This window comes from Somniosus microcephalus, chromosome 2 (assembly GCF_052327205.1).
Source record: "Somniosus microcephalus isolate GS21.2 chromosome 2, FLI_Smic_1.0, whole genome shotgun sequence".
Classification (NCBI taxonomy): domain Eukaryota; kingdom Metazoa; phylum Chordata; class Chondrichthyes; order Squaliformes; family Somniosidae; genus Somniosus; species Somniosus microcephalus.
Genome location: NC_140988.1, coordinates 114154765 through 114180418, shown reverse-complemented (window position 1 = coordinate 114180418; position 25654 = coordinate 114154765). Strand labels below are relative to the sequence as shown.

The 25654-nt window shown below is 48.0% G+C and overlaps 1 protein-coding gene across 2 annotated transcripts in view; it reads right to left on the bottom strand.

The window, feature by feature from the left end:
* Nucleotides 1–25654, bottom strand: part of tll1 (tolloid-like 1) — a 414199-nt gene that overhangs the window by 278021 nt on the left and 110524 nt on the right. Inside the window, exon 1 of one of the 2 annotated variants that reach the window (XM_085962042.1) lies at nucleotides 20605–20816. The exons of the other annotated variant lie outside the window; for it this stretch is intronic. The gene's annotated coding sequence lies outside the window, so the exon portion shown is untranslated. Of the gene's footprint in view, nucleotides 1–20604; nucleotides 20817–25654 lie in introns of those variants that run through there. 2 annotated transcript variants of the gene reach the window in all.

The following is a 25654-nucleotide window of genomic DNA, read 5'->3' as shown; positions in this document are numbered from 1 at the left end:
CAAGCCGGGTGATCGGTCCCTTTGCCACTGGAGACGCCGACCCAGTTCTGGACAGAAATGGTAAGGTCATCACCTTTTTGTCCTCTCTCCTGCCACTTGTTCCTCACAACACCAGCCTTTGACACTTTCAATCCAACTTACTAAATCGCTGACTCATTCCTCCCTTGCTGCCACCCTGTCCTCACGCTAAAGTCACTCTTGTACCTCCCTGCTTTCAGATGGTGATTCACCAGGTGAGGAGACGGGCCCTAAAGCTGCCAGTGGGAGTGAAGCTGCAGGCGAAGAGGAAGCCGGAGCATCAGCGCCACCCTCTCCTGAGGAAGCCCATGCCCACACTGGGAACACGCCTTTCCCGAAGGGGGGGGGGGGGAAGGGTCTGATGAGGGTGAAGCTCCAGGACCCAGTGGGCTGCAGCAACGTGATGGGGGCAGGGAAGCTCGGGGGCCTTCTCCCCGGAGGGAGAGTATGCCAGCGAGTCCTACTCCACTGGACACAGGGGAGGAGTGGGTCCTCGCTGAAATGAACACCCAGGCGGTGCACAGGCACACTGAGCTCATGGGTGCAGTGGGAAGGGTGCCCGAATGCATTTAATCACTGGCAAGGAGTGTGGAGTACTTTGCTGTAGCACAAGCGGATGCCACGCAAATGCTTAGTGCTGCAATTCAGTCATTGGCTGCCATGAGCCCACCTCTGACTGTTCTCATGCAGAGTCAGATTGAGGCCATGCGAGCACTGACTGCTGCCATCCTCGCACTGACTGCTGCCATCCTCGCTGGTTCGGACACATTTCCCCGGGGCTCTCACCGTGCCGCAGCAGGCCAGCAATCTGTGCTCCAGCACATTGCTCCGGATGCTGAAGTGCTGCCCCGTGGGAGTGCCAGTGTGTCGGTCAAGCAGGGAGTTGCTGTCCTCTCAAGATGACAGCATTCCTGCTGCCACCACTGTCACTTCTCCACTGCACTTGCCACTGCCTGTAGGACATACTGCGGCCGCCCATGCAGAGTTGGTGCAATCTGTAGCCGGGGCCTCCAGACCCAGAGCTGGTCGAGGCTGTCCTTCAAGGGTATCTGCAGTCTCAGGTTGTGACAATCAGCAGCCTTCCACCAGCCTTGCTGCAGCCACTGGGGTCCCATTATGGAGGAGCTGTAGGGTGGGAAGGGGGGAAGTGCGCAAGGGAAGGAGATCACCCTCGAAGGGCAAAAAGTAGGAGGTGTGACAAAATGTTGTTCATTTTTTTATTAAAGGCCAAGGTTCGTGGTCAAATTTCGAGTGTTTTGGACATTGGCTCCAGGTTGAGAGCCAGTTATGTTAATTAGTTTTTTTGTGTGTTTCTTTCTATTAGTTAGTCATGCGGAAATGACAGAGTTTGTAAAATAAAAAAGTTTTGTATTCAAAGTGTACATGTTTGGTCTTTGCAATCATTGTTGCCTTGGCCAGCTTAGGGGTTGCGGGTTGGTTTCATTCATGTTGTTCTCAATGGCAGAAGCCATTTCCTCAGCAGGGGCCTAGAAGCAGCTTGCCATCAGCCGTTGACGGATGGCCCTGCCAGTTTCGACATTGTGTGCCTCCCTCCCGCCTTGGTGCTGCTGATCATCATCCTCCTCCTCCTCATCTTCCTCCTCCTCTGGTGGTGCTCCAAAGCCTGGTGGCATTGGCTGGGTCCTGAGGATTGCCAGGTTATGCAGCATGCAGCGCACAACAACGAAGTGGGAGACTCGCTCAGGCAAGTACTTCAGGGCTCCTCCAGAATGGTCCATACAGCAGAACCGTTGCTTGAGCACGCCGATTATGTGCTCAATGATATTCCTGGTAGCTTGATGGCTCTCGTACCGCAGCTCAGCAGGGGTGTTGGGCGTACGGAGTGGTGTCATCAGCCAGGTGCACAGTGGATATCCCTCGTCCCCGAGAAGCCAACCACCTGGGTGATGTGGTACCTGGAAAAGTTCTGCCACAGTAGTCTGGCGCAGGATGAATGCATCGTGGCTGCTGCCAGGATAGTGGGCATTGACAGCGAGCATCAGCTGTCTGTGGTTACAGACCATCTGAACATTTAAGGAATGGAAGCCCTTTCTGTTGCGGAAATCCTCGGCATTCTCTTGCGGAGCACGCAAAGCCACATGCGTGCAGTCAATGGCGCCCTGCACCACGGGGAAGCCCGCTATCCTAGCAAAGCCCATTGCGCATTCTTGCTGCTTGTCTGGGGTCATGGGGAAAGAGATGTACTCTCGGCTCTTTTTATAGAGGGCATTTGTGACCTGACGGATGCAGCAATGCACCGCGAACTGGGAGATATTGGCGATGTCCCCAGTAGCTGATTGAAATGAGCCGGTGGCATAAAAGTTCAGAGCTACTGTTATCTTCACTGCCACCGACAGAGACGTCCTGCTCCTCAGTTGAGGCTGCAGATCTGACTGCAGCAGGTGGCAGAGCTCAGTGACCACCTCCTTGCTGAAGCACAGCCTTCGCAAACACTGCTCCTCAGACATATTAATGTAGGAGAATTGTTGGCGAAATACCCTGGGAGGGTAAAGTCTCCTGTACAGAGGCCTGTTGGCCCTCCTCCGTCTGGCCATGATTGTCATTCTCTCTCTGCGTCTCTGTGCCCTCCGAATCTGATGGCGCCCCCATTCATTGCAGCCCCCATAGTATCTGGGCAATCAAAGTAATGAAGGTCAAAAACCAAAGTACCTGCAAAGTTATGGTCAGAAGCCAAAACTATTTCAGACAGCGTTGACTCAATGCAGAAGTCTCTCTTTCTCTCTCAAAATCTCTCTCTCTCTGAACAAGTGGTGCAAAAATGTCTACCACAGAAAAAGCCAGGAAGAGGCCCCCTTTAAATAGCGCCCCTCCCAGCCCCACAGCGACTGGGTAGCGTTCCATTCTACCTGTCGTTGGTAGCGCCAGGCAGAAAGGAGGGGGGCGCCACTCAATTTCCATTCCAGGGCGCCCCAAAGGCATTGCACGCTCGAATGATATCAAGATCTGCGTGCGCAGGAGATCGGGCGGTATTGTCTAGCGCCGCCGCAAAATGTCCGGTCAATTCCGCGAGAGGCGCAGATATCACCTCGCCTGGGCACTAGTTGCTTTGCGCCCCATTCGTGCCCTCTTAAGGCGCTAATGGGAGGCGCAAACCAACAGAATTTTTCCCCCCTAGAATCATAACGTTGTATCTTAATTGCCAGCCATCTATATCTTACACATGCATATATATTACATTTGTGAGCTAAATGAGAAGCTGGCCACCCTGGCATTAGCAGTCAGAAGTGGTGAGTAAACAAAGCCTGAAGTCAAAGTTCGCCACTTAGTAAAATTTCCTCCCACTGGTGGAGTTTTTACTCTATGAATGAGCCTACACACTACAGAGACCTGAATTGAGCATCCCACAATGCAGTTCTGTTTAATGGAAATGCAGATTAAAAAGTGCGTCAATGTCTAATAACTCTGATGGAATATATTCAGTATACCTAGTCAGTAGGCCCATCTCTGGGGAATCCAAGTCCAGACAGTGGGGCTGGCCTTGAGATGATAGGTAATGAAAAATACACACTAGCAATTCACACAAGTCACAAACAGTCATCAGTTTATCTGCTCCTGTTTTACAGTAAGTGGCTGATATTTTCATGGAATGACCCTTCCTAAAGCAAACCCATCATACTACAAAGTGAAACTTCACTTCCTGCAGTCATTGCATGAGCAAGGTGCGACATGATTTGATTGGTGGAATTAGGATGTCCAGTTTTCAATCATGAAACTTATGAACAACCCCATGATTGCACTGTTCAGGTCAAAACAGGAAGGCCCTACACCTGGCACATACTTTGAACATGCAAAAGATCCCCACTGCACCTCTCACTACTAAGTCACATTAATTGTTTTCACTCTGACTATCACTACAAGTACAATATAGCATATGGAATATATACTACAGACCTTGCACATTTTCTGTTTATTTTTCACATTTCCAGCGGGTCTGGTGAAGTGTCTCCAACCAAAATGTTAACCTACATTCTCGCTTTTCAGTTGCTGACACACCTGCTGTGTATTTCCACTATTCTCTATTTTTATCTTCAGAGCTGATCCTAATTAGATCACAATCACAGTGAGACAGCTTGTCTCATCAACAGCAGCGTGCGGATGCACCGAGCAGTCCAGATCAGTTGTACTTTGTTTTAAATTCACACACTGGGAGTGGTGAGCACCTGCCAAAACAGTGACGTTAGGCACTGTTACTGTCACCTGTGATCTCCTTTGCTTGCCAATTACCAAATCTGCTGTCTGACTGCTTATGCTCCTGGTGAAAGCAGATCACTAACTCCGGACTGAAAACATACTATAAAGGCCATCCTACATTTGTTCGCACTGACTCCAGCAAGACCGCCACAAAGTAGTTGTTTCATGGTGACATGTTATTGCTCTTGCTCCAGTGTAAAAGCTAGGACACACACACACATTTTGTGGCCTATGGAAAAACAACAGTAAATTGTAGAAAGGTGCAAATAAGTAAATTACTTAGCTCTTCTACTACTCATCTATATATATATATAAACGGATCATTCTTTCTGTCTGTCTGTCTATCCTTCTGTCTGTCCTCACGTGTGCGTCTGTCCGGCTATGCGCTCGAACGTTAGAGCGTACCTACGTGTGCGTTACGTCGGAAGAAAGCTCACCGTTCCAAAACGATGGTAAGCGTATTTACATTTCGGCCGGGCAAAAATTGCGCCCGCGGTATCCGAAAAACCTTCAAAATTCCGCTCATTAGCATCTCATTATCCACTCATTAGCGACAGAGTGACCTCGAGGTCGACCAATCATACGCCAGGTTCCTGGCGCATGCAGCCGGGCCCTCCTACGGTCGAGTGACGGGACGATTGACCAATCCTACACTTTGGTCGACCGTCAGGTCACCAATCGGTGCGTGTGTGGGCGGGCCTTATCGTTCTGAACCGAGGTGAGTAGCCGCCATCTTGCTTCCATTCTTTTTCCTGCTTTCTGCGTCTTTCTTTTCAAATATACATTTCCAGCAAAATAAAATTGCTTTTATTAAATTGTTTAAAAAAAAACTTCATTCATTTGTAAATATTTTCTCTAACCTGAAGATTCTTTTTCCTACCTTTCCCCGTTTTTGTTAGGCCTCAAAGCCTGGGCCTTTCTTGCCCAGCCATGCCCGAGCTAGGTAATTGTCCCACGGCTTCTGCTAAGCTCCTCACCGCTCCCCCCCCCCCACCCCGGTGTCACGTTACCCGGGGCAACGGCGTCAGCCACGAGGGTCACAAGGGTCAGGGTGCGCGCGCAGCAGGAGCAGCTGAGACGCGGCGTCTCTCTCTGTTCCCCGCTCGGCTCGGGCGGGGCTCTCGGGAGTGCGGATCTCGGGCGGGGCTTGGTGAGCGGGAAGGGTTACCCCAGCAACCGGGCCCGCCGGCCGTCTCTCACAGCCGCAATCGGCGGACTTGAAGCCAGCTCGGGAGGGCGGGGCTCCGGAGAGCAGGAGGCCGGTGCTTGGGAGATTGCGGGGGCGAGCCTCGGGGTGGCGGGGCTCCGGAGATACGGGGGTGGCGGGGCTCCGGAGATGGGGGGCGGCGATCAGGGACTCCCCTTCCCCTCCCCTCCCTCCCCTTCCCCCTCTTCCCCCCTCCCTCCCTTTCCCCCCTCCCCCCTCCCCTTTCCCCCCTCCCCCCTCCCTCCCCTTCCCTTTCCTCCCTCCCTCCCTTCTCCCCCTTCCTCCCCCTTCCCCTTCCTCCCCCCTCCTCTTCCCCCCCTCTTTCCCCCACCTCTTCCCCCCCAGTCGCTCTCTCTCTTCCCCCCCAGTCGCTCTCTCTCTTCCCCCCCAGTCGCTCTCTCTCTTCCCCCCCAGTCGCTCTCTCTCTTCCCCCCCAGTCGCTCTCTCTCTTCCCCCCCAGTCGCTCTCTCTCTTCCCCCCCAGTCGCTCTCTCTCTTCCCCCCCAGTCGCTCTCTCTCTTCCCCCCCAGTCGCTCTCTCTCTTCCCCCCCAGTCGCTCTCTCTCTTCCCCCCCAGTCGCTCTCTCTCTTCCCCCCCCGTCGCTCTCTCTCTTCCCCCCCCGTCGCTCTCTCTCTTCCCCCCCAGTCGCTCTCTCTCTTCCCCCCCCAGTCGCTCTCTCTCTTCCCCCCCCAGTCGCTCTCTCTCTTCCCCCCCAGTCGCTCTCTCTCTCTTCCAACAACAACATGCCCTCGAAAAAGCCTCGGCACCGCCGGGCACTTCAGCTAGTTAAATATAAAAGAAATCAAAGCTCCTCAAGCAGTACAGGTAAAAAGACAAACGACAAATGCCTGTAGTTCTGGTGAAAAGTAGAAAGCAGAAATGTTAATTTGCCTTTTCTCTGTATGGATGATGACTGACCTGCTGAGTACTTCCAGCATTTTCTGGTTTTATTTCTACCTCAGCAGCTCAGTTAGTAAATGCATGGCCTGGTGTGGAACTAAAACCATGAAGGTCCCAGGTGCTTTGTTAGCTAATCTCAGCCAGGGTGGCAAAAACAATTTTACAATTTGATGCGTGACAATGAAAAACTCTGCCTCACTCCTCTTTTTCAAGAGATCCAAAGAATAGGATTAAGCTTGACCACCAAGCATGGACAAAAGAGAGGTGGTGGGGGGTCAGGGAAATGACCAGATGGCTGGAGTCAGAGGAACACAGCATTTGGGAGGGGTTATAGGGCTGAAGAAGATTAGAGAGATCGGGTGGTGAGCCAGTGTACATCAGTGAGGACAATGATGATAGACAAGTGAAACAAGACAGGACATAACATGTGTGGCAGAGCTTAAGACAAGTTGGTGTTTACAGAGGATGGAGGATGGGGACCAAGCAAGGAGGGCGTTAGTCTCAACTGTGTCAAATGCTGTGGAAAGGACAGGAAAGGATAATGAACCATGGTCAGAGTCACAAAGGATGTCTTCCATGACTCGTGCTCTGAGCGAGGCAGAAGTCTGTTGTACAACAGAGACACTCGGTGCACACATGTGGAGCCGGTTTTCCATGTGTACCTTATTGAAACTGTGGGTTTAACCCAATAACATCCACATTTTCATAATGTCATCTGTGGGGGGAAAACAGCATGGCACCAGGGAGCCATTTTCACTCATGAAGGCATTGTATCATGCAGAAATAGCTTCAACAGAGGAGGGGATAAAACTGGGGAAAAAATTGCAGCGTTATGATGTTATGCAATTTTGCATATGAAGAGATTAGTGCATTTATTACATTACCACACTGCTTCTAGAAATGTTAGCTTGACCCAATGATAACACTCTTGTTTCTGAGTCTGAAGTTCAAGCCATACTGCAAAGACTTGAGCACTAGTGTGACACTTCAGTGAAGGAGCGCCGCATTGTCGGAGTTACCATCTTTCAGATGAGCTGTTACACCAAGGCCCGGCCTGACTGTTCAGGTACATGTAAAAGATCTCATGACACAGAAACAAGGAAAGCTAAACCAGGAGTCTAAGCATACCAGATAGATTGCAAATAAAAAGCAGTTCATTAAAATATTGCAGGTTTGTTTTATGTTTTGCATTGAAGCTGAATGAGTAATTTCACCCTACAAAAAGGGTACAAAACCGAAATGTCAACCTGTCTTTTCATTTTACAAATGCTGACTGATCTGCTACATAGTTCAAGCATTTCCAGTTTTTATTTCACATTTCCAGCATCTGTAGCTTTTTTCTTTTTATTTGTAGTCAGTGTTTGGCCGTTAAATTGACACATCCTCTCACTGTTACAACAGCTCACTGTCAAGAAAAAGCTGTAAAACATCATTAATCACTTTATTATTCTTTCTGTAGTTTTGACATTTGAATTTTGTCTGCATGCAACAAATATGATTAAATGACAATTAACAAAACAAGGCATAACAATGAGAATTGTTCAGTCATGGATTAAAATGCTGTCTCTTGAAAGTGCATTGAATGTCTTTTGTCTGTGTGTTAATGGCAGTTTTAGAGTAAAGTATCTGTTAATAGAAGATTGCGAATGTTAATGGCAGTGTTATGTTCCACTGGAAGTGATTCTGTAATGTGCACCACAAACCCTGTATCCTTGCCACCAATTCTCCATCCTCCTTCGTTGCCACTGTCTGAGGCTAATTCTAACTGTTTGCAAACTCGGTGTCCTAGCAAAGCCATAACCTCACCATCACAAACACTACCTACTTCCACCTCCGTAACACGACCTGCTTCTTTAAATGTAGAAAAACATCTCCAGGCGCTTCACAGAGTTGTAAGTTGTAACTGACATTTGCCACTATATAACTACAGGGTAACTGTTTTAATGGTCATTATCAGAAGTCGAATCGGGTTTTGGAATGACTATGAATCAGCTCCCTAAACTCAAAACATATGAATGGGCCGTGTGAACATGTGAATACCTCTGAGGTCCTCCAAGGATCTATCCTTGGGGCGCTCCCCCCGCCCCCACTTCTCATCTACATGTTGCCCCCTGGCGAAATCATCCGAAAGCACGACATCAGTTGCCACATGTATGCCGACGGTACCCAGCTCTACCTCAGCACCACTTCTCTCGACCCCTCCACGGTCTCTATGCTGACACACTGCTTGTCCGACATCCAGTACTGGATGAGCAGAAATGTTCTCCAATTAAATATTGGGAAGATTGAAAATCCAGCCCAATGGCTTCATTCAGGTGCGGGTTGGTGTTGTGTAATCCGCATTTCGTGTTATCCACGTGAATCTAATTCGATGTGGGAGATTGATGCAATTTTAACTAAATTGGCCAATTGAGTTCCAGCGTGTGGGAATCCATGGCAAATGAGTTTCTCCAGTCTGAAAGTCGCCTCCGATGACATCATCATTGCTGCTGCATTTAAGGTCTGCAACAAGCCTTGCTTCTTCTGCAGACTGCCAACCTTTTGGCATTTGCTGATTCTCTGGCCATTCTGCGTCCAGTTCAGGCTTTAGTGGAGGGAGCAAGAGCTCTTCCCTTCATCAGGGAGGAAGAAGCCTCCCCAGCTGACAAAGGCAGTGTGGCTGCAAGTGGCAGTGGAGGTCAACTCCTTATCGGCTACCCGCAGAACCTGGATACAGTGCAGGAAGAGATTTCATGACCTTCAGCGCACTGGAAGGGAGTATGAATTTCCCATCACTCTCAATCTGATCCCCATTGCCTTTCCTCACCAGCACTCAACTTTAGTAAGCTCTTCCTCCACATCATACTTGATACTGACATCCATGCACCCGCACCCATTCCCTCGCTCTCTATGGTCACATTCACCTAACTATTCGACTATGCAGCCCTCACACTCCCTATCACGCTATGAAAACAACTGACAGCACACAGGGAGGGCCCTTGGTCTTGCCACCTCACGCCATCTTTGTCTCCTTCTAAGCATCTATGCTATGGATTCTCTACACTCACTCCTCCATTCTCACTCAACCTCCACTTGTCTCCCTCATTGCAGGAAAAGAGCGCTCACAATAAAAGAGCGAGCAAGGACAGGAGGAGGGCCACCCTCAGTAGCCCAGCTCATCCTCTGGGAGGAGGCGGTCCTGGAGATCGCCACGCATGTGGGGGACAGACAGACGGGTGCATCACACCAAGCTGGTGACAGAATAGTTTTCCATCTCTCTCATTGACATTGCATGAGTCGCTGATAATATTTTGGAAGCTCTAACAGATGGACTAATGATCATCTGCAATATGCAATGTGCATGTAATGTTGGCATCACATCTCTGACTCTTTCCTTTACTCCCCCACAGGACCATCACAAGCACCCGTCCCCACTAGCCAGGAGGAACAGGCTGAGCCTCCAGACTCCTCAGAGGAAGCTGCAACCTCTGAGGGCGCAGCGTCAGCAGAATTCAGTGCACCCAGCACCAGCGCAGACACTCGCACCTCGGTGGGACCGCCGGGACATAGAGTAGTGTTGTCACCTGGTGTATCACAACTCACAAGTGAGCATCAGCAGATTGTGGAGACAGGGACAGCAGTGGAGAGTCCTAGTCGGAGGGCGCAGGACTCTGCCAGCTTGGCTCAGCTGCACGTTGACCCTCTGCCTTTGGGTCCATCCACAGTATCTGCGGTGATAGCACTCCAGGAAAAGATGCAGGAGTCACTGGCAGGTTTTGTCTCCAGGGTCACTGAGTGTGGAGCGAATGGAGGAGTCCCTCACTAACCTGAACAGAGCCTTTGTGGAGTCATTGGCGCATGAACGCATCACCATGGAAAGAATGGCAACCCCCATGGAGGTGCTAAGTCGCCAGAGTGTTGAAAACATGGTGAGTGTTCAGAATAGACTGACATCTCTGGAGGAGCGATGGTCATCTATTGAGCAGAGAAACCAGACCTTCATGGCAGTCTCTGAGTAGGACTGCCATTGCAGATACGGGTCCCCATGGCCCCCCCTGATGGGCAGCAAGGTGTTCTCCAGCCACTTGCAGGCGCTGAGGGGGACCTGACCCATGAGGGAAGTTGGTGGCAGACATCAAGGAAGTGGGGGCTCCTCTCCAAGCGCTCACACTTCCAAGCCACTGCAGAGACCCCGGTCAGAGCCCCACCAGAGTCCACACCCAAAAGTGATCAGCGTCTCAACCTCTTCACAGCTGCAGCAGCAGCAGACTGCTGACGAGCCCTCACAGTTTTGCCACCCCAGAGGACGCCCGCCAAAGGTGTCGAGACAGGAGCAGCAAGAAACTGAGCAAGGGGCCTTCACATCTGCTGAAGCCACAGGGGAAGCATCACGTAGGAGCACGCGTAAGAGAAAGATACTGCACAAATAGTCACAAGGGTAAACTTTTATGTTGTGTGTAAAAGGATGGCTACTGCTGTAGTTGTGGCGAGTGTCATCCTCCTCCTCCTCCTAGAAACATAGTAGATAGGAGCAGGAGTAGGCCATTCGGCCCTTCGAGCCTGCTCCGCCATTCAATGAGATCATGGTTGATCATCCAAATTCACTACCCTGTCCCTGCCTTCTCCCCATATCCCTTGATCCCTTTAGCCTTAAGAAATATATCCAACTCTTTTTTGAATATATTTAATGAACTGGCCTCCACCGCCCTCTGTGGCAGAGAATTCCACAGGTTCACCACTCTCTGGGTGAAGAAATTCCTCCTCATTTCAGTCATAAATGGCTTACCCCTTATCCTTAGACTATGACCCCTGGTTATGGACTCCCCGGCCATCATAAACATCCTTCCAGCATCTAGTCTGTCCAGGCCTGACAGAATTTTATAAGTTTCGATGAGATCCCCTCTCAATCTTGTAAACTCCAGTGAGTATAATCCCAATCGACACAATCTCTCCTCATACGTCATTCCTGCCATCCCAGGTATCAGCCTGGTGAATCTTCGCTGCACTCCTTCCATGGCAAGAACGTCCTTCCTCAGGTAAGGCGACCAAAACTGCACACAATATTCAAGGTGCGGTCTCACCAAGGCCCTGTACAACTGTAGCAAGACATCCTTGTTCCTGTACTCGAACCCTCTTGCTACGAAGGCCAACATACCATTTGCCTTCTTAACCGCCTGCTGCACCTGCATGCTTACCTTCAGCGACTGGTGCACAAGAACACCCAAGTCTCTTTGCACTTCCCCTTCTCCCAATCTATTGCCATTCAAATAATAATCTGCCTTCCTGTTTTTGCCACCAAAGTGGATAACCTCACATTTATCCACATTATAGTGCATTTGCCATGTTTCTGCCCAATCACCCAATCTGTCCAAATCGTACTGGAGTTTCACGACATCCTCCTCACAGCTTACCCTCCCACCCAGCTTTGCGTCGTCTGCAAATTTGGAGATATTACATCCAATTCCCTCGTCCAGATCATTAATATATATTGTGAACAGCTGGGGTCCTAGGACCGATCCTTGCAGTACCCCACTAGTCACTGCCTGCCACTCAGAAAACGACCCGTTTATTCCAACTCTTTGCTTTCTGTCTGCCAACCAGTTCTCTATCCAAGTCAATACCTTGCCCCCAATCCCATGTGCCTTAATTTTGCATGCTGATGTCTTATGCGGGACCTTATCGAAAGCCTTCTGAAAGTCCAAATACACCACATCCACTGGTTCTCCCTTATCTATTTTACCAGTTACATCCTCAAAAAATTCCAGTAGATTAGTCAAGCATGATTTACCTTTTGTAAATCCATGTTGACTTTGTCCGATCCTGTCACTGCTTACCAAGTGCTCTGCTATTACATCTTTTATAATAGATTCTAGCATTTTCCCCACTACCGATGTCAGGCTTACCAGTCTATAAATTCCCCGCTTTTTCTCTACCACATTTTTTGAATAGTGGGGTAATATTAGCTACCCTCCAATCCATGGGTACTGTTCCAGAGTCTATCGAGTTCTGAAAGATGACCAGCAATGCATCTACTATTTCTAGGGCCACTTCCTTAAGTACCCTGGGATGTAGATTATCAGGCCCTGGGAATTTATCGGCCTTCAGTCCCATCAATTTTCCTAACACCATTTCCCTACAAATACTGATTTCTTTCAGTTCCACCCTTTCATCAGGCCCTATGTTCCCCGGCATCTCTGGGAGGTTATTTGTGTCCTCCTTTGTGAAGACAGAACCAAAGTATGAATTTAGTTGGTCTGCCATTTCTTTGTTCCCCATTATAAATTCCCCTGATTCTGACTGCAAGGGACTTACGCTTGACTTCACCAATCTTTTTCTCTTCACATATCTATAAAAGCTTTTACAGTCAGTTTTTATGTTCCCTGAAAGCTTACTCTCATATTCTATTTTCCCTTTCTTAATTAATCCCTTTGTCCTCCTTTGTTGAATCCTAAACTGCTCCCAATCCTCAGGATTATTGCTTTTTGTGGCCAATTTATATGTCGTCTCCTTGGATGTTATGCTATCCCTAATTTCCCTTGTTAGCCACGGTTGAGTCACCTTTTTTGTTTTATTTTTATGCCAAACTGGGATGAACAAATTCTGTAGCTCATCCATTCGGTCTTTGAATGTTTGCCATTGCCTATCCACCGTCAACCCTTTGAGTGCCATTCCCCAATCAATCCTACCCAACTCGCTCCTCAGACCATCGTAGTTACCTTTATTTAAATTGAGGACCCTAGTCTCCGAGTCAACTACTTCATTCTCCATCTTAATGAAGAATTCGATCATATTATGATCGCTCCGACCCAAGGGGCCTCGTACAAGATTGCTAATTAATCCTTTCTCGTTACATAATACCCAGTCTAAGATGGCCTGATCTCTGGTTGGTTCCTCGACATATTGGTCCAGGAAACCATCCCGTTCACAGTCCAGGAATTCCTCCTCCACAGTGTTGTTACTAATCTGGTTGGCCCAATCTATATGTAGATTAAAGTCACCCATGATGACTGCTGTGCCCTTATTGCACGCTTCTTTAATTTCCCTTTTAATGCCATCCCCAACCTCCGCCTTACTGTTGGGAGGTCTATATACCACTCCCACTAATGTTTCTTTCCCCTTAGTATTTCTCAATTCTACCCATACAGATTCCACATCATCAGAGCGAATATCCTTCATTACAATTGTATTAATCCCTTCTTTAACCAGTAATGCTACCCCACCTCCCTTTCCTTTTTGCCTATCTTTCCTGAATATCGAATACCCCGGGATGTTGAGTTCCCAGTCTTGGCCATCCTTGAGCCACGTTTCCGTAATCCCAACCAAATCATATTCGTTTACCTCTATTTGCGCAGCCAATTCGTCCACCTTATTACAAATGCTCCTCGCATTAAGACACAAAGCCTTCAGGCTTGTTTTTTTAACGCTCTTAGACCTATTAGAATTATTATTTACTGTGGCCACGTTTGATTTAAACCGTTGATTTCTCTGACTGCCACTTTTGTTTTTCTCCTTCCTATCTTTTGCTTTAATCCCTGTTTCCCTTTCCTCGGTCTCCCTGCTCAGGTTCCGAACCCCTGCCATTTTAGTTTAAACCCCCCCGAACAGTGCTAGCAAACATCCCCGCAAGGATATTTGTCCCGCTCTGGTTCAGGTGCAACCCGTCCGACTTGTACAAGTCCCACCTTCCCCAGAAGCAGGCCCAGTGATCCAGGAAACTAAAGCCCTCCCTCCTGCACCAACTCTTTAGCCATGCATTCATCTGCTCTATCCTCCTATTCCTATACTCACTAGCACGAGGCACCGAGAGTAATCCAGGGATTAGAACCTTTGAGGTCCTGCTCTTTAATCTGCTACCTAGTTCCCTAAATTCTTGCTGCAGGACCTCATCCCTCTTCCTACCCATGTCATTGGTCCCAATGTGAACCACGACCTTTGATTGTTCACCCTCCCCCTTCAGAATGCCCTGCAGCCGTTCAGTGATATCCTTGACCCTGGCATCAGGGAGGCAACAAACCATCCTGGAGTCACGTCTATGGCCATAGAAACGCCTATCTGTTCCCCTTACGATAGAATCCCCTACCACTATTGCTCTCCCACTCTTTTTCCTCCCTTCCTGAGCAGCAGAAGCACCCAGGAGGATGAGGATGAGAGGAGCCACTTTGACCTCGGGAATCTGCAAGCCACAACACTGTGCCATGTTGTGAAGTGCACAGCAAACCACGACGATTCTGGAGACCCTGGCTGCTGAGTACTGCAGGGCTCCACCCGATCTATCCAGGCCTCTGAAGCGCATCTTCCACAAACTGATGGTTTGCTTGATTATGGCTCTGGTGGATATGTGGCTGGAGTTGTAGCTGTCCTCAGCTTCGTTGGATGGGCTCCTCAACGGCGTCATTAGCCACGTCCTCAGGGGATGACCCTTGTCTCCAAGTAGCCATCCGTTAAGTTGGTCTGGCGGACTGAATAGCGGAGGCACACTAGACTGGCGCAGTATGAAGGAGTCATGGCAACTGCCAGGGTACTTGGCACAAACATGCAAAATTTCCTTCGTGGTCACACACCAGCTGAACGTTAAGGGAGTGGAAGCCCTTGCGAGCGACAAAAATACCTGGATTGCAATGGGGTGCCTTAAGGGCCACATGTGTGCAGTCAACGATGCCCTGCACCCTTGGAAAGCCTGCCAGATGAGTTAATCCAACCGCACGCGCCGTGACACTTGCTCGATCCTTGGTGAAATGGACTTGATTGTGCGCGAGGACAAAGAGGGCATCGGTTACCTGCGTGATGCAAGTGTCTGCGGCTGCCTGGGAGATGCCACTGATGCCTGCTGCTGATCCCTGGAATGAGCCCGAGGCAAAAAAGTTGAGTGCGGTGGTGACTTTGACGGCCACTGGTAAGGGCTGTCCACCTGGTCCTCTGGCCTGCAGGTCTTGTTGCAGCATTGCGCAGATGTCACCCACTACCTCTCGCAAAAGTCAGAGCCGCCTTTGGCACTGCTGCTCAGGCATGTTGAGATAGCTGACCCTGTTTGAGGGGTATCTCCTGCACCAATGGGATTCCATGCGCTGGCCCCTTCTGGCCTGTGCATCTTCAGGTGGGTGAACAGCAGCTTGGCGTGCCTGTTGTTCGGCCTCATCTAATATCCAGAAGGGAAGGAAGTAAATGGCTCCCATGCTTCTGGTAGATGCCTCAGTTGAGGAAGTGCTCAGTGAAGGTGGCGAGAGTGGTTTCCCAGGAGGTCACACTGGAGATGGGTGTCGGGCTCCAAACTTCCACAGCTGTGGTTATGCCTTCTAAAATTTCTCCCAGACCTGAGACTACAAAGTCCTGCCACCTGCAAATGATGGCTGATCAAATCTCTTTAATGGTTGAGCTGCAGCCGATAGTCAGCAATCCATTACAGATTGCCAATGTGTATTTTAACTAAAGTAGAAAACTCAGTCACTACAAATGAGAAGGAAATAAAAATGTATACAGCAAATTTTTGTTGAACTCTAAACGGAATGATAGCAGCAGCCTTTCACGCATTGTGGGACACACAACTACAACAACTTGTATTACCTCCCAGGGATTTGCTCCTGGAGCACAATGGAAGAAAGTTGAGGCCAGAAGCACGGGCGTCGCCCACGAGCAACCGCCCAGTCATCCAGCAGAGATTTGAGCATCGCAGGGGAGGATGTTGAGAGCTGGGCTTGGTTCTCCAGTCACGGTGGTCCAGCGAAACGGGCTGGCAACAGGTATGGCGCAGACCCTTCCCAGACAGCGGCGGCTAGAGCCGACCGACGGCACAGAAAAGGCCGAGCAGCATCGACGGGAGAAGAGAAAGGGTAGAGCGCACAGGGCGCAGCCGGTGTTCAAGACTGAATGCTGTCAATGGGAGAAGAGAGAGGGGCGCGAAGGAAAACGCGCAGAGTGCAGCCAGTGTTCAAGGGACGAGCAGCGTCAGTGGGGAAGAAAGGGAAACGCGCAGAGCGCAGCCGGTGTTCAAGGGCCGAGCAGCCGCAGCAGAGAAGGGGAGCACGGAAAACGCCATTTTGAGCCGCAGCGGAGAAGGGAGAGCGCAGAAAAACGCCATTTTGAGCCGCAGCGGAGAAGAAGGGAGAGCGCGGGAAAACGCCATTTTGAGCCGCAAGAAAGGAAAGTGCGGGAAAACGCCATTTTGAGCCAGTCTAACCACACCCAGGGATGCCGAAGAGTGGCAGTATCACAGCGTTCGACAATGAAGTCGAAGATTGGACGACATATGTCGAATGCATAGAAGTGTACTGCAAGGCGAATGAAGTGCCAGATGAGGGGAAAGCGCTGGTATTGTTGAATTCCATGGGTGCAAAAACGTATGGCTTACTGTGAAACCTAGTAACCCCAGAGAAGCCAGTGGACAAGGATTTTGGAAACAGTGTCAATCCTACAGAACCACTTAAACCCCACACCGCTGCTGATAGCAGAAAGATTTAAGTTTCACAAAAGGAACCAGCATAAAGATGAAAGTAATGCTGAGTATTTAACGGAACTGCGCAAGCTATCGAAACACTGCCAGTTTGGAATGGGACTAGCAGATACTTTAAGGGACAAGTTTGTGTGTGGGCTTCAAAGTGAAGGAACCCAGAAACGGCTTCTATCAGAAAAGGATCTTACGCTGGACAAGGCTTTCAGCATGGCAGTATCACACGAAGCAGCCACACGGGGCGCTGCAGAGATACAACGGAGACCGCAAGAATATGGCACAAATGAAATGTCATACGGAACAGTGAAGTGTTTTCGCTGCGGCAGAACAACACACAACCATAATGATTGCTGGTTTAAGGACAAAGTGTGCAGACAGTGTGGAAAAGTAGGACACATAGCAAGAGTCTGCAGGTCGGGAAAGAAAACCAGCAGCAAGAAATCTCCACAGGAGAAGTACAAGAAGGTACATAAGGTGACGGAGAGTAGTTCAGATGAACAGAAAAGTGATACAGACTCCGGAAGCAAGGAGCTGGGTTGTCTGAAACTACATAATGTAATCAAAATGGAGGATCATCAAACTATCTGGGTCATGCTCAAGATAGCTGGAGTCCAAGTGAAAATGGAATTGGTCACAGGATCAGCCCTAACAGTCATAAACCGAAGGGACTACAAGCGGCTATTCTCACATATACCCTTGAGAGATACAGAGATTGTCTTGAAGACGTACACAGGGCAAAATGTCTACCCCAAAGGAAAAATAAGGGTGAACGTTGTATATAACGGTAAGGAAACACCAAAAATGGACCTATATGTATTGCCAGATGGAGGACCACCACTACTAGGACGTGAATGGATCCGGAAGATACAGCTAGATTGGCATTCCATACAAGCACTGACTGTAGATGCCAAAAAGGAAGACGACGCCACACCTGGACGACTGTCAAAAATGCTAACTGATGCACAGGAAGTGTTCCAGGAGGGACTTGGAACACTAAAAGGCATAACAGCGACGATCAAAATAGAGGAAAATGCAAGCCCGTTTTTTTTTTTTTTTTTTAAGGCCAGACCGGTGCCTTATGCGATCCGCCCAGCTGTCGAAGCAGAGCTGGAAGGTTTGGAACGTTCAGGAGTACTGTCCAAAGTGGACTGGAGCGAGTGGGCCACACCCATCATTCCTGTAATGAAGAGGTCGTTGAGTAATACGCCTGGGGAACCAAAGAATGTTCGCATCTGTGGGGACTTTAAGGTGACAGTGAACCCAGTCCTTCACACGGTACAATATCCGCTTCCGCGGATTGAAGATATTTTCGCCTCGCTATCTGGAGGGAAACGCTTCACTAAGATTGATCTGGCCCAGGCGTACCTGCAAATACGATCAACACTCAAAGGTCTCTACCAATACAACCGGCTGGGAGCGGTGCTGTCGCACAAGTTCCCGGACGGCTTGGAGAGGCCGGTAGCCTTTGCGTCTCGGTCACTAACCTCAGCCGAGCGTAACTACGCCCAGATTGACAGGGAGGCCCTCAGCCTCGTGTGGGGAGTGAAAAAGTTCAACCACTATCTGCACGGGCAGAAGTTCACCTTGCTGATGGGCCACCAACCACTTGTCTCCATCTTTAATCCAAAGAAGGGCGTGCTGGTGATGACTGCGCAACGGCTACAAAGATGGTCGCTTTTTCTAGGGGCGAACCAATATGAAATCGAGTATAAGGGCACGAAACAGCATGGAAACACTGATGGGCTATCACGCCTGCCACTGCCTACTGCGGAGGAAGCACCAGCAGTGGACCCTGTCGAAATATTTCATTCGACTATAATTGAACGCTTGCCAGTAACTAACGCCGATATAGAGGAGACCCGAAATGACCCGACACTGTCTCGGGTATATGACTTGACGGTGAAGGGATGGCCAACAAATGGCAACCAGGAACGATATGCACACGGCAGGGGCCACTAATGTACACAGTGGATGTTGGGGAGAACATTGTGAGACGCCATGTCGACGAGATCCTAGAGTCACAGGAACGAGTCAAACCCATGTCTCGCGCACCTGGTGATGAACCAGACATACAGGTAGCATCTACCCCAGAAACAGTAGCATCGGAAGCTGATGAACCAACTGACGACAGGGGGCCTCCGCACCAAGAACAAGACACTCAGGAAAGGCGCTATCCAGAAAGGATCAGGAAGCCGCCCCAAAGACTGAATTTATAAATGGACTATTTTCAGTTAATGTGCATGTTAAAAGTGTTAATTGTTAAATGAATGTTATGGTACTGTCAATCTTAAAGGGGAAGAATTGTAGTGTATGTACCTTTAAGGGGAGAACTACTTTTTACAGCTCCTGTATACTGTAGTGCTGGCAGTGACCACACCTGTATATAAACCCTGAGTAGGGATCTGTACGTTAGTTTTAGAGTAACCCTCATCCAGTAAATACCTGTTGATTGTTCCTGCAGTCTTGTGTCTAGTTATTGAAGGACACACATCATCAAAAATACACGGATCTAACATCACCCATCAGTGGAAACATCCTCCCCGCATCCACCCGATCAAGCCCCCTCACAATCTTATATGTTTTGATAAGATCGCCTCTCATTCTTCTGAATTCCAATGAGTAGAGGCCCAACCTACTCAACCTTTCCTCCTAAGTCAACCCCCTCATCTCCGGAATCAACCGAGTGAACCTTCTCTGAACTGCCTCGAGAGCAAGTATATCTTTTCTTAAATATGGAAACCAAAACTGTATGCAGTATTCCAGGTGTGGCCTCACCAGTACCCTGTATAACTGAAGCAAGACTTCCCTGCTTTTATACTCCATCCCCCTTGCAATAAAAGCCAAGATTCCATTGGCCATATGGGGAGAAAGCAGTGACAGGGTACTGAATTTGGATGATCAGCCATGATCTCATTAAATGGCGGAACAGGCTCGAGGGGCCGAATGGCCTACTCCTGCTCCTATCTTCTATGTTTCTATATAAATACAAGTTGTTGTAGTTGTGTGTCCCACAATGCGTGAAAGGCTGCTGCTATCATTCCGTTTAGAGTTCAACAAAAATTTGCTGTATACATTTTTATTTCCTTCTCATTTGTAGTGACTGAGTTTTCTACTTTAGTTAAAATACACATTGGCAATCTGTAATAGGTTATTCTTTAGTAATCAGTGCATGCTGCAGGATTGATTTTTGTTGGTCATTACTCAGCATATGACAATATAACTAGAAATTAAGTTCACACAATCATAGAATGATACAAATGACAGCACAGAAGGCGGCCATTTGGTCCACCACGCCTGTGCAGGCACTAGCTCTTTACATGGCCTTTGCGCCAAATGTCAGTTCCCCTCCCCTTTCACCTCCTATCCTTGGTTAGTGCCCACACCGCATGCTGCAGCCACCACATTCCACTGTGGTGTACTTATTAAATTAACTACAAATGTATAGAAAAAATGCCAAGAGTTTAACGTGAAGCTATCCTGCTAAGAACACTGCAGCAGTTCCACTAATCAGCTCTCAGCAAATTCCATATAGTGAGGCCAGATTATGGCACAAAGTTTCAGTAAAACTCATATTCCATTCATGTTGCAGTGTTGTCATAGCAGCAATGCTGAATTCAGCACCAACTGGAAATACTAGACCTCTAGTACACTGAAGATAAAAGGCAGTGAGCACGACAAGACTTGATGGCTTCCACCAACATCTTTGACAGCAGTGGCACCCCGTGAGCAGTATAGACACTCCAAACACAGGCAGCATCCTCGTACGGCTGCGACCAAGCTAAGTGGCTGAAATATTTACATTCCCATCTAGGTGTCAGCTGTGGCTCAGTGGGTAGCACTCTCACCTCTGAGTCAGAAGGTTGTTCTCTCCAGAGACTTCAGCATAAAATCCCTCAGTGCTGCACTGTCGGAGGTGCCATCTTTCAGTTGAGAAGTTAACTGAGGCCTTATCTGCCCTCACAGATAGATGTAAAAGATCCCATGGCATTATTCAACAAAAAGCAAGGGCGTCCTCACTGGTGTCCTGACCAATATTTAGCCCTCAACCAACACCTAAAAGAGATTAAAAATAAAAATAACAGAAAATGCTGGAGAAACTCAGCAGGTCAGGCAGCATCTGTGAAGAGAGAAACAGAGTTAACGTTTCAGGTTGATGACCTTTCGTCAGAACCTAAAAAAGATTACCTGGTCATGATCACATTGGTGTTAGTCAATTTGCACACATCCAGCTCGCACTGCCGCGTTTCCTACATTACAACAGTGACTACACTTCAAAAATATTTCATTGGCTGTAATGCGCTTTGGGACGTCCTGAGGTTGTGAAGGGTGCTATATAAAGGCAAGTCTTTTCTTTATACAGAGAGAGTGAAGCGGCATCACTACCAAACACCTGTACAGAGCTTAAGAATTATTATTATTATTTTTTTTAATTTTTTTTTAAAACCTTCTTCCAAAATAACTGCTTCTATTTACACGCAGCACACCAGGAGCAGCTCCGAGGAAATCCCCAGCCCATGTGCAAAGGGCTGCTTACAAGGGATCATGGATAGGCTTAAAGGGATGTGGTCAATTAAAGGTAGGTGGTTGTATATAGGCACAAAAATGTTAATATTCTTCACAAAGGCTGCTAAGTTTTTTAATGTATGCTTCAGCCTTTACAAAAGCTGTTTGGGTAAAAGAAAAGGCAGACAAGACCCGTGGCTGGCAGTGGTTCTGTAGCTAAGCAACAGCGCAGTGCAACACTCAAAACTCAAAACTGCTGTGTCATTGAATGAGGTGATAGTAAGGAGTTCTTGTTTGCCATTTCTTGGCAGTTTCCTCCTAGGACAGCACTGCAATATCCTTGGAAGGGGTAACAGGAAGAGGGCATAGCTAACCATTACTAGCCCTATGCTGCATGTTAGTTGCAGGTATGATTGCAGAACAGCTCTGTATGTGGCTCTCTGCTGATTTGGACCCTGTGGTACCAGTTCCATGTGGTCATGGACAGGTAGGTGCACATGTAGTGTGGGGGGATCCCAACAAATGGATGCAGTCCCCCTCTGGTGCAGCGTGCCTTATCCATCACCCTTCTCTTGCTCCTCCTCTTCTTCTTTCAAAAGAAAACAAGGAATTCCCAGTGGAAAACCCATCATCACTGACGTACCAAAGAACTCTCAGTGCCAGGACACAATACAAAGCCTCCTGAGCAACTAACTGGAAAGGTGAAAGAATCAAAAGAAAAGCAAGGAAGAAACTTTAGAAATAATCTCAAAATACTGCTACAAATCTTACAACAATGCTCTTCCTTAAACACATCTAGCAACTTTGCATGTCCATTTTAAATGGGTGGGTACATGACACAGCACTGTACCCACAAATGCAGAGAAACTGCATGGACATCTAAATTGCATCAATGTGATCCAACTTTAATATAAATAAACTGGAAACTGATGGGTGCTTATGCCGGCAGTTCAAAACCTAACCGCAAAATTGGATGTAGTGCCAAATGGACAGAAATCCAACATGACCGATCACTAGCCACTTTTCTGATCAGTTGTGTCCACTTTATGCCTGTTCATTAGACATTGAATAATCTACTCAGACATCATGTTAAAAAAAGAAAGGATTTAGAAAATAAACTAGGCAACACTAATAAATAACTCACATTGCTCAACAGTATTTAAATACCATTAAAAATGTAATAGGTATGCAAGTCATGAACTACCTGTTCATTGACTCGATATTATACCATGTGCTAACCCACGTGGTGCAATAACACTGTTGTCCAAATACATAGTGTCATGATACCCCAAACAGCCCACTAGCAAAAAAATTAACAGTAAATGGTAACAAAATCTTAAAATCTGTATATATTAGAAAGAATAACAGTCTATGGCGGTAACAGGACAGTAACATAGCTAATGACAGTGAGGGCTTCAATCTGATGTTTTATGACATTATTTCAAACCCTTGGTGTATTACTATGCATACTGTGCATAATCCCATCTGCAACACTCTATTGTGAATCAGCTATATATCACAACACAGTGACAGTCAATCTGCCTCCACAATATGATACTCAAGTTACCGCCAACACTTGCTCCCCCCACAGTCAGTTCACTGATAGTCAACTGTTTAGTTGGATTCCCTGCCACAAGAAGCTGAAAATAACAACCTGCAGTGAACCATCTGTTTGTCCAATTCCTGTGGATGGATTGGAGAATTTTACCCAGTAAGTAGCTAAGTCTGAGAACCATAGATAGAAAGAGGAATAGGCCATTTGGCCCTTTAAGTCTGCTCTGCTGATTTGTTAGCCGTGGCAGCTCTTTATCTTTTTATTCCCAATTCCATGTCCTTCCTCTATATCCCTTAATACTCTTTCTTCCCAAGAATGTAGGAATATCAGGTCATTTCTATACAGAGTAAAAAGTCAGGGCAGTCGAATTGATATCTGGGTAATACACCTGTTCACTGCTCACCAATCTGGGAATGTTTCATTTATCCCAAGATTCTGCCTCCTATCTCCCAACCAATGTTTTATCCATAACATGGGGTTGCCTCCAATTCCAGGTGCCTCAATTTTAGCCAGTAATCTCTCGCAGACCAGAGAAGTCCCAGATACGATTTACGCTCTTAGCTGTGTTAACCAATCTTAGCTGGGACAGCAGCTGGGATGCTAGAATTGCTTCAGCGCCCCTAGGCTAGGAACAGGGACAATCAGCCAGGGTGACCACCCTAAATCACTGTCCAGTGACTCCTTGGCATGTGTGAACACCAGGCGAGTACAGGATCAGGCTCGGCTGCACTACAGTCCATGGGTCAATAGCATGTCAGTGCCCACTACCTGGGTGAACAGATGAAGCGGCATCAGAAGACTGTTGGTGCAGGTGGAACCAAATAACAGCAAAAGTCAATGCAGAGTGGAGAGGAGGGGGAGAAGAAAAAACATCGATTTTGATTCTACTGATGATTCTGCAGCTATAAATTCCCATGGACTCAAAGGGGGCAAAATGTGGTTGCTTTGCGCCTCCAGTTTGCGCCCCCAGGGCTCCAAGCGCCTGGGCGCAGCGCCGCTAATGCCTTCTGCGAAATTCAGTGGGAGGTTAGCGCAGCACCCCAACCGCAAACTTCAGTTGCGCCCCCTGACCTATCACCAGACGATATGTCCGACAAGGTCAGGGTGGTGTTTTTGCAGCCGCGGTGGCGTAAGTTAAAATGCAGGTGTCGGCTGGCCATTTTTTTTTGGCCGACTGCCAGCACCTGCCCCCTTCCCCTTTTTTCTTCGGGGTGCCGGCCGCGATCGCTCAGCCTGGCACTCAGAGTCCCGGGTTGTTTTCCTGGCACCCCGCTCCCTGGTGGTCCAGCAGGGCCCCGGTGCGCGCAGCGCTAGGCCCCTCCTCTTTAAACAGGGGAGGGAGGCCTGCAATGATGCAGTGCTACGTGTCGACGCATTCAGTGGAATACTGGAAGCGCTCCCCCTCCTTCTTGGGGCGCTACCACTGAATTTATGGTGCAGGGGTGCTAACTTTTTCAGGGCGCTGCGAAGTTAGCGCCCCAAAGGGGGAGACCACTGAATTTCTCCCCCAAAGTGCCTAATCTGCAAAAGTGGAGACATGACCTGAGGTTCCTCAATATGGTTTTCATAGCTCTTACCTCAAGCTGGCATCAAACTACTGAAATGGTGGGCAGCACAATTCCACGGCTGCAGAAAGCCAGCTGCTGGCAGCCATATTTTCATGTCTTGTTCCCTATCCTCCCCCTGCCTCTTGGTTAGTGAAACCACTTCAACTATGTCATGAGCTGCTGAACTAGGTTTTTTTTCATATTTGCTAAAGCAGCTTCAGCACCCAAGTGATATTTCTGTTATTAAGGTACAAGATTGCTTTGCAGCATGCCCATTTTGCATTTTAAAGGGAACCAGAAGATTGATGAGAAGAACTAAATGACTAATTTCAGTTAATATATACAGTGAGGTGGCAATGTAATATGTGTTTTTCCTGAAGGCGCTGACTCTTGCTGGGATACAGATCCAATGAGCTTGCATTGGCTACAGCACTAGTGAATCTAGCACTGATGGACATTCATCAGACTTGGTCACAGATACAGGAAGCAGACTTTTCTAACCAGTGTATCCCCTATATCCATAGTTAGCTGTGCAGCCACCCAGCAGTTCACTGGGGATGCACTTGAAAGTAGGCCATATGCAAAAGCGACACAGAAAACTGCACAACACAAAAAGGGCAAACGCGGGAGCAGAACACATTAAACACAATCACCACTAGCACGGTGCAACAGGATAAACCAAATGCACTTTACTACAGCTTTCAGTCTGGTACTGCTTAATTGAAAATAAAATGTCAGTTAATCAAAAGTAAACCTAACATAACATGTGCAATTCTCTGCACAAATTAAACTAATAAACCAGGTAGCAGCTACGGTGATTGTAAATATGACCAGGAGAATGTAACAGATCCCAATTACAAAGCTCACTGAAAGACAAGAAGCTCCTCACACACGTTTTCCAGTCTGTAGCAGCTGATCTGCTAGTGGTAGCAGCAGACCACCATTGACACAATTATTATTCATCCAAGTCCATGGTGAAGCCTGCACTTATTGCAATATTGTGTAACATGCAATGTACTTAAATAATTCTGTAGACCCTCTCTGAGGCATACTATAAGCTGTCAAGTTTTATTTTACAACGCTCCTGTGAAGCGCCTTGGGACGTTTTACTATGTTAAAGGCGCTATATAAATACAAGTTGTTATTGTTTCCCAACTCCGACTGGTCCAAGTGTCCAAAATGTTGTTTCAGTACCCCAAATGTCTTCTCATTGTTATCCTGGTCCACCCACGTGCCTTGTTATAGCTGATCTCTGTTCAGGTATGGAGGTTTGCAGAGCCATCATCATCC